Source organism: Phascolarctos cinereus, unplaced genomic scaffold (genome assembly GCF_003287225.1).
Source record: "Phascolarctos cinereus isolate Bilbo 61053 unplaced genomic scaffold, phaCin_HiC Scaffold_726;HRSCAF=1367, whole genome shotgun sequence".
NCBI lineage: Eukaryota > Metazoa > Chordata > Mammalia > Diprotodontia > Phascolarctidae > Phascolarctos > Phascolarctos cinereus.
The window spans coordinates 217,784,500-217,798,918 of NW_027556098.1; the positions used below are offsets into that span (position 1 = coordinate 217,784,500).

At 39.0% G+C, this 14,419-nt stretch overlaps 1 long non-coding RNA gene across 1 annotated transcript; it reads left to right on the forward strand.

Moving 5' to 3' along the window:
* The first annotated feature begins 675 nt into the window (after nucleotides 1–675).
* On the forward strand, nucleotides 676–13,531 carry LOC110211564 (uncharacterized). Its single transcript, XR_002325435.2, has 3 exons — nucleotides 676–826; nucleotides 7,997–8,135; nucleotides 11,318–13,531. It is a non-coding gene; the product is annotated as an uncharacterized LOC110211564 (long non-coding RNA).
* Nucleotides 13,532–14,419: the final 888 nt, after the last annotated feature.

Consider the following 14,419-nt stretch of genomic DNA (forward strand, 5'->3'; position numbering starts at 1 on the left):
AAAAAACAAATGGATGAAGGATGCTTATGGTTCTGGCTATGATATACAGGTAGATGACTGACCCATAGAACAGATTCATCAGTATGTATGTGAGAGTGTGTGTGTGTGTGTGTGTGTGTGTGTGTGTGTGTGTGTGTGTGTGTATCCTGGATAAACAATGCAGAATTGAATAGGAGGAGACTAGATCAGATTACCTTTGACAAATTATACAGTTCTTTTCATGACCTTAAGCTTCTCTCTGACACAAAGGCCCTTCTTTAAACATCAACATCTTTCTAGCCATGTTATATGGCTACATGTTAAGGAATGCCACAGTTTCTGATGAAATAATTCTGTTCAATAATTTTAGAAAATATCTAAGAATCATTCTGACGATAACTTATTTATTGAATTCTGTTGGAGGAGGAGGGATGGTTATTCGGTCTTAGTTAATAATCTGGGAAATGAGTTAATAATTTGATTCGGTTTAGATCAAGGTTTAGCAAATTAGTGTGTTTCAGGACAGTATTTGGTTCATGGTTCATTTCAGACCAATTTCCTACTGAGTTTTACTTGTCCTCACTGGACTTTGAGACAGAAAGCTTAGCTTGTACCCTCCCTTCACCAGTTCCTAGCTGTGACTTTGAGCAAATCACAACCTCTTTGAGACTGAGTTTCCCCACCCATAAAATGGAGTTCATAATGCTTTCTCTATCTTTCTCACAGATTTGTTTTGAGTATCAAATGAAGGACTGGATATAAAAGTGCACTGAAATTGTTAAGTGCTATATTGTTAGGAGCTAAGATACTGCTGCTGCTGATTATTCAAAGGACTATGGAGCTCCAGGTAACTATTCTGGATAATTACCTCTCTCTCTTTCTTCATCATCAACTCCAAGGAAAATAGTCTTCCCCCTCTCCCCCAACACTCCCCCACCTAGGATAAGCTGATCACCAGAAGTCTTATCATGCTGATTGACTCAGTTTTGACACTCAACACCTTGCCAACTTCCTCAGTTGCCTCTCCCCTCCAGCTCGAGGCTGGAACAGTAAACTCCTGTAAAAAGCCTTTCTGTAGAGGGCTGTACCCCCTCCCTTCCATCCCCAGGTGGGAGGGCTGCTCTTCCACCTCTGGTGTCCATGTGTTACCCAACTCTGACCTATGACTCCAAGAAGCTAAAGCATATGTAGTGACCATGCCCTGGTAAACCATCTTGGTAGTTGGACTAAACCAGGTTGAAGGAAACCAACAGGCCTCAGACCTGTCAGTGACTTGAGGGGGCGGGGTGTCTACCCTGAGCATGTGAAGACTTTCCCCCAGCCTAATGGACAGATAAGAACAATTCGTTCCAACAGCCATGAAGGCAGCTGTGGAGTGCTTAGAGCTTGATCAGACATCAACGACACCAAGGTCTCCCACTGCATCCATGGCCATTGCCGGTTGTCCTGACTTTTGTCTTGCCATTGGACTTCAATGGCTCTGGAAGTGAGAGGCTGATGACTTTGTGCAACTCTGACTCCCTTAAATCTAATTCACCCACGAGTCAAGACATCACCCTGTGATATCATTGGTCTTTGAAAATGAAGGACAAACAAAAAAACAACAGAGGGCTCTAAACTTTTACAACTTTCTTTCCCTCCCACCCCTTTTTCATCTTCCTTTTATATTCTGTCCCTCATTAGATTGTAAACTCCCTGAAGGCAGAGACTTTTTTTTTCTTATTTGTATCCGCAGTGCTTACCACAGTGCTCGGCACATAGTAGGTGATTAATAAATGTTTACTGAATTGAATTGAACAGTGATCAGGGTCCCCAGTTTGGTTATGAGTATATGCCATACAGAGATGTGAATAACCTCAAACTTGCTGCGAGGTCAAGGAGAAAAAACAATACCCTGGATTCTGTGACAGTAACAATGTCTTTTCCCCCTTTGCTTGATTCAGTCCTTGCCTCAGGATAACACTGCTTGAAGATGCGCTTTGAGGTGTTTCCTGTATGGAGAAACTTGCATTCCTAGAACAATGTGTGTATTTTAGAGTTACTCTTGAGATTTTCTCTGTAGTGAGTGCAGTGAGTAATTTCCAGGGCAGGTGTAAGACGCCCACACATCTTTACATCTTTTCACACAGCTCCTAATTGCAATACAGTCAGCTCTCAATTTTCCACAGTAACGGAATGGGAGCATTAAAATCTGAAAGTAATTCACTGAGCTGATTGTAGGCCACAGTCTTACCCTGTGTAGCAAGGAATTGTGTTACAGGGAAAAGAGTGTTGGATTCACAATCAAATGACCTGGGTTCAAATCCTGCCTGTGTCCTCTTATTACTCCTGTGTCCTTGGGCAGCATCTTAAAGCCTCAGTTTTCTCATTTATAAAATGAGGTGGTCAGATTAATTGATCTCCACAAGACCACCCTTAGCTCTAAATCTAAATTTATGTTCCCATGATCCTAAGAATATTGCTATGAAGCATGTTATCTCTCATACCTCAGGGGCAGCTAGGTAGTACAGGGGACAGAGTGCCAGGCCTTGAGTCAGGAAGACACATCTCCATGAGTTCAAATCCAGCCTCAGACACTTACTAGCTGTGGGATTCTGGGCAAGTCACTTAATCTGTTTGCCTCAGTTTCCTTATCTGCAAAATGAGCTGGAGAAAGAAATGGCAAACTACTCCCATATCTTTGCCAAGAAAACCCCAAATGGGGTCATGAAGAGTCGGACACAACTGAAATTACTGAACAACAAATAACAACATGGCATCGCCAGCACCTGCGGGGGGGAAAAAGAAAGAAGGAGGTGAAATTGCAATTGAGTGCATGCTGGCTCTTCGGGCCCTGAGTCTTCCCTCTTCCCTAGGCTAGGGTCATCATCCCTCCCACCATAGAATACTAGTGCCTGGGATTTGTTATTGCTATGTTTGTTCTCTATTCTCCCTGAGAAGGCAGCATATAATATAAGAGGCAGTATATAATAATCGATAGAAAGCTGGCCTTAGAGTCAGGAAGACTTGGGATCAAATCTTGCCTCTGACATAGACTTGACTGTGTGACCCTGGACCAGTCACTCATCTCTCAGTGACCCAGTCAACTCTCCAGATCTATAAACTACAGAAAATGTACTCATCTATATTGATAGAGGTAGTTCCTCATCCAGAGCTCCCTATATCATCAGCTGCCTGGTGGACATTTCCTCCTGCATATTTTGTAAGCAGCTCAAACTCAGCTTGTCTGCAACAGAACTTATTATCTTCCCCTTTTGTTTCCTTCCTACCTCCTACTCCCAAATTTCTATGCTTTTATTGAAGGCACCACTGTCCTCCTAGTTAACCAAGTTCACAATTTCACAGCCTTGACTCTTCCTTCACCAAGTATTATGGATTCTACTTCCACAACATGAGCCCCTTGGAAGCAGGTACTGTTTTTGCCTTTCTTTGTATCCCTTAGCAGTGCCTAATACATAGTAGCCACTTAATAAATGCTCGGTGACATGATCTGTTGACAACATCTCTAACATTTATCCCCTTCTTTTCACTTTCATGGCCACTACCCTGGTTCAGGTGCTCACCACTTTCTTGCCTAGGCTATTGGAATAGGCTCCTAATTGATCTCACTCCTTCCAGCTTCTTCCTTGTCCAGTCTATCCTCCACATAGCTGCCAAATTACAGTTCCTAAAAAACTGGTCAGATTATGTCATAATCCTGTTGAAAAACTTTTCAGTGGCTTCCTATTTCCTGTAGCATAAAATACAAACTCTCCTTGGCTCATGAGGGCAGCATCTGTATTGTTTTTGTATTTTTGTCCCCAGTGCCTTTAATACAACACCTTGTATGAAGCAGATGCTTAGTAAATATTGAGTAAGTTCAGTAATATACCTTAGGATTGAGTTTAACTTTTTTTTTTTTTGCACAAATGATCTTGTCAGGGCCAGTTAAGGGACCTCTAAGTTCTCTTCCAACTCCAAGATTCTATTAACTATAACACAACTACATGGCTACCTTACCTGTGACTTCAGAAGCTGGAAAAAATTTCTGCCCCACTTCCAACCAAGTATACTTTTTAAAAAAATTAACAAAAAATCAATTTTCACTTCATCTCACCATGGAAGTGAGGAGGGGAATCTTGTCACAAATATGCATAAGCAAGGAAAAAAATTCCCTTATTGGTCAAGTCCAAAAAACACATATCTGACTCTGAACCTTGAGTCTCAACCAAATACCAATGTACCTCTCCTACCTGCTCCTTGATATACAATTCTTTTGATTAAAGATGAGAATTGAATCACACTCAAGGAAATGATCGAAAGAACCTTGCCTTTGAGCAGATTTTAGTAGAAGAAGAAAGCACCTGAGGAAGGCACAGAGAAGGAGCATCTCGGAGGGAAAAAAGAAAGAGAAGAGAACTAGGTGGGGGAGGTACTGATCACAATTTCACCTCCTTCACAGTCTTGCCAAAAGCTGGTCCCTTGATCCAGGGATTTCTTGTGGTTAGTTGGATACAATCCTGTATACAGCAAATGTGTGCATCCAGCCTGGAATGCTTGACTTATTTTGGTAAAAATAAATGGAGGTTTCAAGTCAGACATTTGTGATCTCACAAAGTTGCTATGTCACTGTTTTGAAGAATGATGAAAGAAGGGTCAAAGGAACAACCTATTTTATTATTTACTTATTTATTCTGAATTTAACAAACACCAAATAAAACAAGCTTTTCCATGTACATAACAGAACACAAAGACAGCATGGTACATAGAATTATGTGTCTCAATTAGGTATAGCTTGCTTTTAAAAAAAATGTAAGTTCAACCTGTAATTTTCAAAGCTGCTCTGCTTGTCTGTGCTTCTTTCTGACCTAGAAGATATATATAGTATAAAGGGAAGGTAGTCTCCTAGAGAAGGCCCAGGCAGTGATGGTGGTGATAGGAAGGAAAGGAGACCAGGAAAGGTCTCCTATGAAGAGTGAGATGTAAGCTGAGTAGTTCTCCTTCATGTATTCTATATTCCAGCTAAACTGACCTCCCACCTCCCATTCCATGCATTCTTTGCACAGTCTATTTCCCATACCTGGAATGCATTCTCTCCGCACCTCTACCTTTTGGAATCTTTAATTTTCTTCAAGGCTCAATTTAGATACCAGTTCATGGAGATGGTGTTTCCTGATCCCAATTGATGTCAGTGATCTTACCCTCCTCAAATTATATTATTTTATATAGTATTTATATTTATATTATACATATATATTTATATATTATAAATATATTTATAAATTATATGTAATATAATATATTATATTACATCTTCTCTGTGTAAATATTATGTGTTCCCCACCCCCAGTGGAGTGTGAGCTGCATGAGAGCAGTGACTATGTTTCTTTCTGTCTATATTTCCTTTAGGAAACAGTACCTTGCTCATACCAAGCTCTTAATAAATGATTTTTTATTTGAATTAAAATAATCACTTTGTAGGAAAAAAAAGAAAAAGTAGATGGTGTACTTTATCAATGGTCCCCTGGAATGTTGATCAGAAATCTCAAGTCTTTGAAAGTGGAAAATATAATTGAAAATCATAGTATCACAGAATCAAAAGGAACTTCCCAAAGTCCATTCTTCTCCCTCAAAGCAGGTTTATGCCTAAACCATGTCCAGTCAGTTGGGATTGTTCCATTTTTACTCTTCTGGTGCAAGTAAAATATTTTCTACAATCTCCATTGGTAACCTGCTTCAGGGCTGAATACTCCTTGAATACGTTTCAATTGCTAATATTTTCCTCTATCTTTTCAGAAGATAAGATTTTTAAAAAATGATTTCTCTGTGTAGACTGTGGAGTTTTTGGAAAGCATTAGTTCATCCTGGTAAGCTCTTTTTGTGTGTGTGACTCCTGCAAATGACTATAGAAAGACATAGCTCAAAGGCAATAGCTTTAGCTGAGTTTCCACATAGCTGATGGGGAAAATGGGTGCTAGAAACCACATGGAAAAGGTAAAATAATTTAAAAAGAAGCCTGAAAAATGAAATCAAGGCATTCGCAGGACTCATTTATTAGGTGGACATAAGGAACTGAACCACCACATTTCTGGAATTCCAAATGGACCAGAATCATTTAAGTTTAGCATCTTTCTGATTCAGCTGATTTATTCAGTCTATTTCAGGTCCTAGAATCTGCTTGCATGGCATATGCAAATACAATACTTTTGCCTAATTAAAAAACAAAAAAAAAAGCAAAAAAAATGTAACTTAACAAGTAACATGGATTACAACTATATTTAGCTTTAAAAAAAAATTAGGGGAAAGCTCTTGTGGACTTGTGATTGACACAATTCACAATTCCTCTTGTCCTTTTATGCCGCTATCACCTAGTTTATATTCTGACATGGTAAGAATCTAATCTGTCTGAAATGATTTGATTTGTCAGAGGAACTGTCTGAGGGCAGGGGAATAGACTAGATGGTTTCTTATTGTCTTCTTCAGTGTTATGGTTCTCAGACTTCTAGAAGCCCTGCCAATGTCACAGTTTCCTTCCTGCTAAGGGTTCTTGACCCTCAAATTTTATTAATTTCATTGCAACAACATGCCATTTTATTTACTTATCAGGGTTCTTATTTTTATTTGGTTATTGCTTGACTAATTTTACATTACTGAACAAATTGAAAAAGAAAAGTCATAACTTGTGTTGAGATTCATTTGCAGGATATTATGTAGGCCAAAATATGGAGGAAGAACAAATTGTTGGTAAAGCCCTTTTTTCTTTTTAAAAGGGCACCTAATAATATTAACTCTCAATGACATAGTACTTTGAGATATAACATAGCATGATGTTGCGAAGGGCAGCCTTCCTTGAAGTCAGGAAGAACTGCATTCAGCACTTGCCTACTTTTGTAGGGAAAACCCCCGGACTCCACAGAAAAGACTCTGGATTCTAAAAGATGCCCTTGATTCTCTCATCTCTTAAAAGGCAAATACTAGAGCAGCTAGGTGGCACAGTGGATAGAGCACTTGAGTTTATATCCAGCCGTAGACACATAATACTCACTAGCTGTGTGACTCTGGGCAAGTCCCTTAACCCCAATTGCCCTTACAAAAAAAAAAAGCAAATACTAGCTGTGTGAAGCAGGACAAATCACTTAACCTCACTGTGACTCAAGCAACTCTCTAAAACTCTAAGTTACAAATAAGCTGCCAATCTCGTTGGTTGTGAAGGAGTTTACACACCAAAAGTTCCCTGAACCAATGAAAACACGGGTCAGAAGCAAATATACATCTACTACCCACTCTGGGGTACTCCTCTAACTTGCACCCACATTCACCAACTGAGTTGTAGATAGGTGATGAAGGGTTCAGGTATGTATGTACCCTGTGGTACCACTCTTATAAAACTATAGCTTAAGAGCCTCCACTGGTATGCTTCCTATTAACAATTAGCCAATAGAATTAATTAGATCTTAGCGAAGTTATCTATTCAAATGGCATAGCAGGAACAATAGTATAAAACATCCACCCCATAAAACATCTCTAGGGTTGGAGGAGGGGAGAGAAGAAGAAAAAAAGTTTACATGATAATTTTGTTGTAAAATTTAAAGGAATAGCAAATTGTGCTTAGTAGATTTGCAGTTTCATGTGCAATCATCTTTTTTATTGTACTATGTTATGGAAATGCTTATTTTATTCCACAAATCAAAAATAAAATAAATTAAAAGAAAAAACATATACTCTGGAGAATATTCTACTACAAATACATACCATATCCATGGGGAGAGTGAGCACAAACTTAAAATACAGTGGTAGTGATACATGTATAGAGAGGATACATGTGTCCAAGCTAACTCAAACTCTAAAACTATAGGGCTTTGCTATCCTTTTTCTCTTTGTCAATTCCTCTTAAAGTTCATTGATGAGCATCTCTGCTAGACAAGTTACACTGCTGGACTCCCTGGGCTTATCTCTCAATGGGAAGCTATGGGTTCCATCACTTTCAGCTTTATGCTTAGCTATAGTCTTTGACTTGGGTATTGCTTTATTCTTTCAGAAAGGGCAGAGAACTCTAGCTAAGACAACCAGAAGCCTCTCAATGGCTCTGAGGCTTGGATCTTCTCAGAAGGAAGGAGGAGAGTAGAAGTTTAGCTTTTCCATTTGATAACTTCCTGGAACAAAGCTGGATCCCCCTGGTAAGTGACATCACCCTAATCTCTATTGACTAACCAATGCTTTTTCCCAAATCTTTACCTCTGAAAGCTAGGCAATGACTAGGCAATGGCCCAATAATAACCAAATAACTCTGGGATTCTTTATTTCCAAATTGTTGTTTTTAATTTTAAGGTTCTCCAGTTGTATGCAAACAAACGGCTTAAATCTACCTCTCAGATCACATCTCCAGCTGTCTTTCTTAAACTCAACATGTCCAAAATTGAACTCATTATCTTTCCCTCTAAACCCTTCCCCATCACAAACTTACCTATTACTTGTTGAAGGCATCACCATCCTCCCAGTCCCCAAAGCTCCCAACTTTGTGTCATCCTCAACCCCTCACTGTCTCTCACCCCTCATTTCCAATCTTTTGCTCAAGGCCTGTTGATTTTACCTTTGCACCATCTCTCACATATACCTCCTTCTGTCTTCTGATACTGCCTCCACTTTGGTAGGCCTTCATCATCTCCCACTGGAGCTGTTACAATAGCCAAGTCTCCCCACTCCAATCCATTTTTCATTCAGCTGCTGGTTATTTTCCTAAAGCCCAGGTCCAACCATGTCATGTCCCTACTCAGTAAATTCCAGTGGCTCCCTATCACCTTCAGGATCCAGTACAAAATCTGTTTGGTATTCAAAGCCTTTCATGACCCTAGTCCCTCCCTACCTTTCCAATCTTTTTACACCTTACTGTCTTCCCATACTCTTTGATTCAGTGATACTAGCCTCCTTGCTGTTCTATAAATAAAACACTTCATCTCTCAGCCCTGGCCATATTCTCTGCCTGCCCCATACTTGGAATGGTCTCCCTCCTCATCTCTGCCTCCGGCCTTCCCTTGGCTTCTTTCAAGTCCCAACTAAAATTCCACCTTCTAGAGGAAGTTTTTCCCAACTCCTCTTAATTCTGGTGTCTTTCCTCTCTTAACTTTCCTATTTATCCTATATATAGCTTGTTTTTACCTATTTCTTACCTTGTTGTCTCCCCCATCAGACTGTGAGCTCCTTGAGGGCAAGAACTATCTTTTGCCTCATTTTGTGTCTCCAGGGCATAAGCACAGTGCCTGGCACATAGTAGGTGCTTAATAAAATGCTAATTGACTAACTGGCTGGAGCAATCTATGACCTGAAGACAAGTTCCTTGTCTCTGCTGGTCTTTTCATATGTCAATGAGCTATCTGGTGAATCAGTTGGTTAGTTAAGAAAAACTGATTAAGCCTTTACCAAGTATCAGGCACTCTGGTAAGAGCGAGGGATACAAAGAAAGGAAAAAGACTCTCCAGAAGCTGATAGTCTGTGGGGGAAACAACATGCAAACAACTAGGTACATACAAGATATGTATGCAGAATAAGTTGGAGGAAATCAATAGAGGAAAAGCTCTAGAATTAAGATGCATTGGGAAAAGCTTCTTGTAGAAGATGGAATTTGAGATGGAACTTGAAGGCAGGCAGGAAGCCAGAAGGGGGAGATGACGAGAGAGAAAATAGGGGAGAGCCAGAGAAAATGCACAGAGAGGAGAGAGACTTAGTAGAGAGACTAAGTGTCTTATTTGAGGAACTTTGAGGAGACCAGTGTCACTGGATCACAGAGAACATGTTAGGGACTGGGAAAGGAAAGGAGTTATAACATACTAGAAGATTGCAAAGGTATCGGGGCAGGAAGGCTATTGAGACCTTTAAGCACCAAACAGAGGATTTTCTGTTTGATCCTGGAGGTAATGAGGAGCCATTTAAGTTTATTGAGTACAGGGTGATGTGCTTAGGCTTGTACTATAACTCAAAGCCCTGATATCCTTTACAAAGAGTAGGATGATCCACTCACGTCCAAAAGAGGCTTATCTTACCTACGTACAAATTCAGTCTGAGAAGGATCCATTCTCATCTGAAAAGGAGGCCATCCTCTTTAAGGTGCAAAAGCAGAGGGGGACCTGCCTTTGCATCTTAGTCTCCATAGCTTTCCTGTAAATTTATAGAAGTCAGAAAGGGGCTTACTCTCAAATGCACATATGCACATGTACATACACATATAGTATGCAACATATTTCATATATATGTGTGTGTATGTATGTATATATACATACACACATATATGTGTATGTGTATGTATATATATGTAGACACATACATATAAATATAATCTCATTTGAGTCTCCCTACCTAGGAGGTAGATACCTCATTTTTCAGGTGAGGAAAATGAAGCTCATGAACAGAAAACATTATACTAATGATATAATTATAACTTTAGGGAACATTTAATTGTTTACCTGCACTAGTAAAGCATAACCTGCGAGAAACCTTAACATAGCATTCACCTTGGGATATTTTTAATGAAATAGATGAACTATCATTGGTTGATGGAAATAACCCGAAATCATTGCCTATAGCTTTTGTTGGCTCATGGATCCAGTAGCATTCCTTGAGACTCCTTATTATATCCATTTTATTGCTTTTGTACCGACAATCTTAGAGGGAGGATTGTGAAGTTATTCTTTGCAGACTTGAGTTCTCATATAATGTGGAAGGATTCTCAGAAAAAACAAGATGCTGTTTGCACAGTTCAATGTAAGTAGACATGCTACGAAGTGAAGGAGAAATAAATATCCTCTTCCGAGATGATATGAAAAAAAGCATTTTCCATGATGGTTCCATGTATGACTGCTGTTTTTAGCAATTATTCTCCATCTTTGAATTAACCTGACAGAGGTCATAGCTAAATTGCTTAATGACTGAATACCTTGTCCCTGCTGCTCACATTTGTCAGGGTCGGCTTAGTCCCAAGGATGAAGGAACATTTCCTGGTGTGCCTCTTTAGAGGTGAGTGAATCGAGGATGTCTCTCGGTAATCTGGAGGTTTTTTCTGTGGCATCCAGGGCCTCCCTATATGAAAAGAGGACCCTCAATGGCCATTTTTCTACCAGGCCTCCTTTTTTATTTTTACCTTTAATCTGAATAGACTTTTAGTAATGCATCTTTTCTGTAGTTGTGAGATTTTTGTGGGGTTTTTTTCATACTGTTGTTAATAATAATATTTAGGCTATATAGCTCTTTAAGGTTTGAAAACTGCCTTACAAATATTACCTCATTTGATCCTCACAACAACTCAGGGAGGTAGGTGCTATTACTATTTTATTTATTTAATAATTTATTACTTTTACTTATTTTATAGATGAAGAAACTGAGGCACAGAAAAATTAGATGACTTGCTCGGAGTCACGCAATGTGGATTTGACTGGATTCAGCTGGATTGAACTCAAGTCTTGCTGACATCAAGTCCGATGCTCTAACCACTGTGCAACCCAGCTGCCTTTCTAAGTTTTGCCTTTGCTGTAAGAATATAGGATGAAAAAAAGAAAAATGAATACAGCCCAGGACTGGAAATAAAAAAAAGCATGGGTTTTATTTGAGCAAGTAATTTAACAGCTCTCTTTCTCAGTTTCTTCTAGCTGTAAAATGAGATTAATAGGACCTTCCCTACCTCAGTCACATGAGGCTCCAACAAGATAATAGAAACGAATATGTTTTGAAAATTTCATAGCATTGTACACATTCTATTAGGTTTTGTACCTCCTTTTCCATTTGGCCCATTTTACTTTTTAAGGACTTGTTTTCTACAGTTAATTTTTGTCCTTCCTTTTGCAAGCTATTGACTCTCTCTTGCATACCTCTCATATCTTTTCCCAATTCTTCTTCTACCTCTGTTATTTGACTTTTAAAATCCTTCTTGAGCTCTTCCAAGAAGGCTTTTTGGGCTTGAGACCAGTTCATATTTCCCTTTGAGGTTTTGGATGTGGGTATATTGACAATGAATTTGTGCTTTGATCTTCTCTTTCCCCAAAATAAGAATCTAGGGATCATTTTCTGTTTCTGCTTTTTGTTCATGGTGTTTGCCTATTTCCTGACTTTTTAAAAAAAAAATGTTGAGTTCTCCTGCTGGAGTGAAGGGGGTACTTACCCAAGCTTCTTTTCCTGCTCACCCAGGCCTTGCCCTTGAATGTTTGGCTCCACCAACCTGAGTCTCAGGATCTCCCCCTGTTACGCTGAGGTGGGGCTTGCTGCTGGCTTTCTGGGATGCCTCCAGTCTTGTACTGCTCCCCCTCCCCCAGAGCAAGAGGGGCCTTTCCCATTAATCCCCAAACTTCCTGGGCTACAAGACTTCTGTGACCTGTCTTTTTGCTGGCTCAGGGTTTTTCCTGGGTCGATATTTTCTGGGCTTTCAGAGGTCAATGAGGGAGGGTGAAAGCGACTTGCTTCTTACTCTGCCATCTTGCACATTGTATGTATGAATGAATAAGATTAGAGATCAAGTGAAAGCCTTGTTTAATAGACTCAAAAGAAGTCCTAGAAATTCTAAATGGTTTTCAAAAACTCACTTGAAATTATGCTCTCCTGCTATTTTGATTTTACTTATCTTGTGACCAAATACCTGGAAATAAGGGAAAAGAGTATTAGGGCAATGTAGAGTGCCATAATATTGCATGATTATAATGAACAATGAACTTTCTCTTTTAGCTAGTGCTGGAATAGCCCAGTTTATCTTATGGTGGCTTTGATTTGTTTTTGAACAGACTTAATACTGTTAAAGATGTGTTTGAGAATATTGGAAATTTCATTCTTTCTTTGCTATCTCTTCAGCAGTCTCTCTCATGAGGTTGATTAGAACATAGAGTGAATGAATCTGAGTAATGTAATATCAGGCTAGAAAGTTCAATTGAAGGCAGATTGGGAAGGACTTGATTAAGGATCTGGTATTTTGTCTTAGAGGCAAAGGGGAGCCAATGTCAATTTTTGAGCAGGAGAATGATGTGATCATACCTACATGAATAAGAATACTTGTACAGTTGAAAAAGAAGTAAACACAAGGTTATCTGAAGTGGGAGAGAGCATGGATAACTGAAGGATCACGGATGACCTCTTGGAGGAGGTGGCATCTAATCTGAGACACCCTTGAAAGAGAATAAGATTCTGAAAATCAGAAATGAGAAGGGAGTGCCTTCAAGCAAAGGAGATTGCCTATGCAAAGGCACAACTTGAGCTAGTTACACTATGGTTCTCATCTGTAAAATGAAAGAATTGCAATAAATGAGTTCTAAGATCCCTTCTAACTCTAAATCTATGACCTTATGATCCCCAGATGTATACTTAAATGTGCCTATAAAAATGTTCCCACAGAAGTTTATTTAAATTCTATGACTTTGATGAGGGCATTCCTTCATTTTGTGATTTTGCAGTAAAAATTAGACTAGAATTACAAAGAAAAAAATTTTGTACAGTGCACAAGTATGCCATATCATATTAAATCAAATTTTATGCAATTAACCATTATTTAATTGATTTACAATTTAGAAAACTTTGTGTATAAATATAATTTAGATTTTGCTAAATATATCATCAATAAAAATGACAGCTGAAAGATAAATGCTTAAGGTCCTATTACTTCTTAAAATTCTATAGCTTCTATTAAAAATTTGGCATTACAAAGTGAGTGCATTTTCTTTGAGGAGCAGCTGAACAAACTGTGGTATATGAATATAACGAATATTATTTTGCAGTAAAAATGATAAACCTGAGGAATTCAGAGAAATGGGAAGAATTATATGAAGTGATGAAGAGTGAAATAAGCAGAACTAAGAAAACAATAAACATGATTACAACAAATAGAAATACCAACAACAAAATAGTCAAAATTGATTGCAGTGAAATTATAACAACCTTGTCCCAAAAAAGAGATATGAGATGACACCTCTTTGCTGCTTCTGGAAATGTGTGGGGGAATATGGTCATGGGGCACTTCATTTTTTTCCCAATATGTTGGTTAGTTTTGTTGAACTCGCCCCCTCTCATTTTTATTCTTTGCTATAAAGGGTGCATCTCTGAGAGGGCACGGGATGGATACATTGGGAAATATAAGTGATATAGGAACAAAAGATACTAATAAATATACAATGCAATATTTTGAAAAAGATTTTGTAGTAGGGCAGAGCAAGGTGGAAGAATAGAGAAGCACTTAGCCGAGATCTCCCAACATTCCTTGTCAAAGAATTTTAAAATAGTGCCTTTAATTGACTTGTGGAATAGAATAGCCAAAAAAAGGTCAAAGTGAGAAATTCTTCCAGCCCAAGACAACTCAGGAGGTTAGAAAGAAAGTTCTGTGACATGGCAGGAGGAGTTTGAGGGGGGAGGGGAAGGCTGGCCCAGAACTCATATGGATGGAACGTCAATGATGGGACACATGGTGGTGACAGAAGCAGCAGCAGCTTCAGGAACTCTT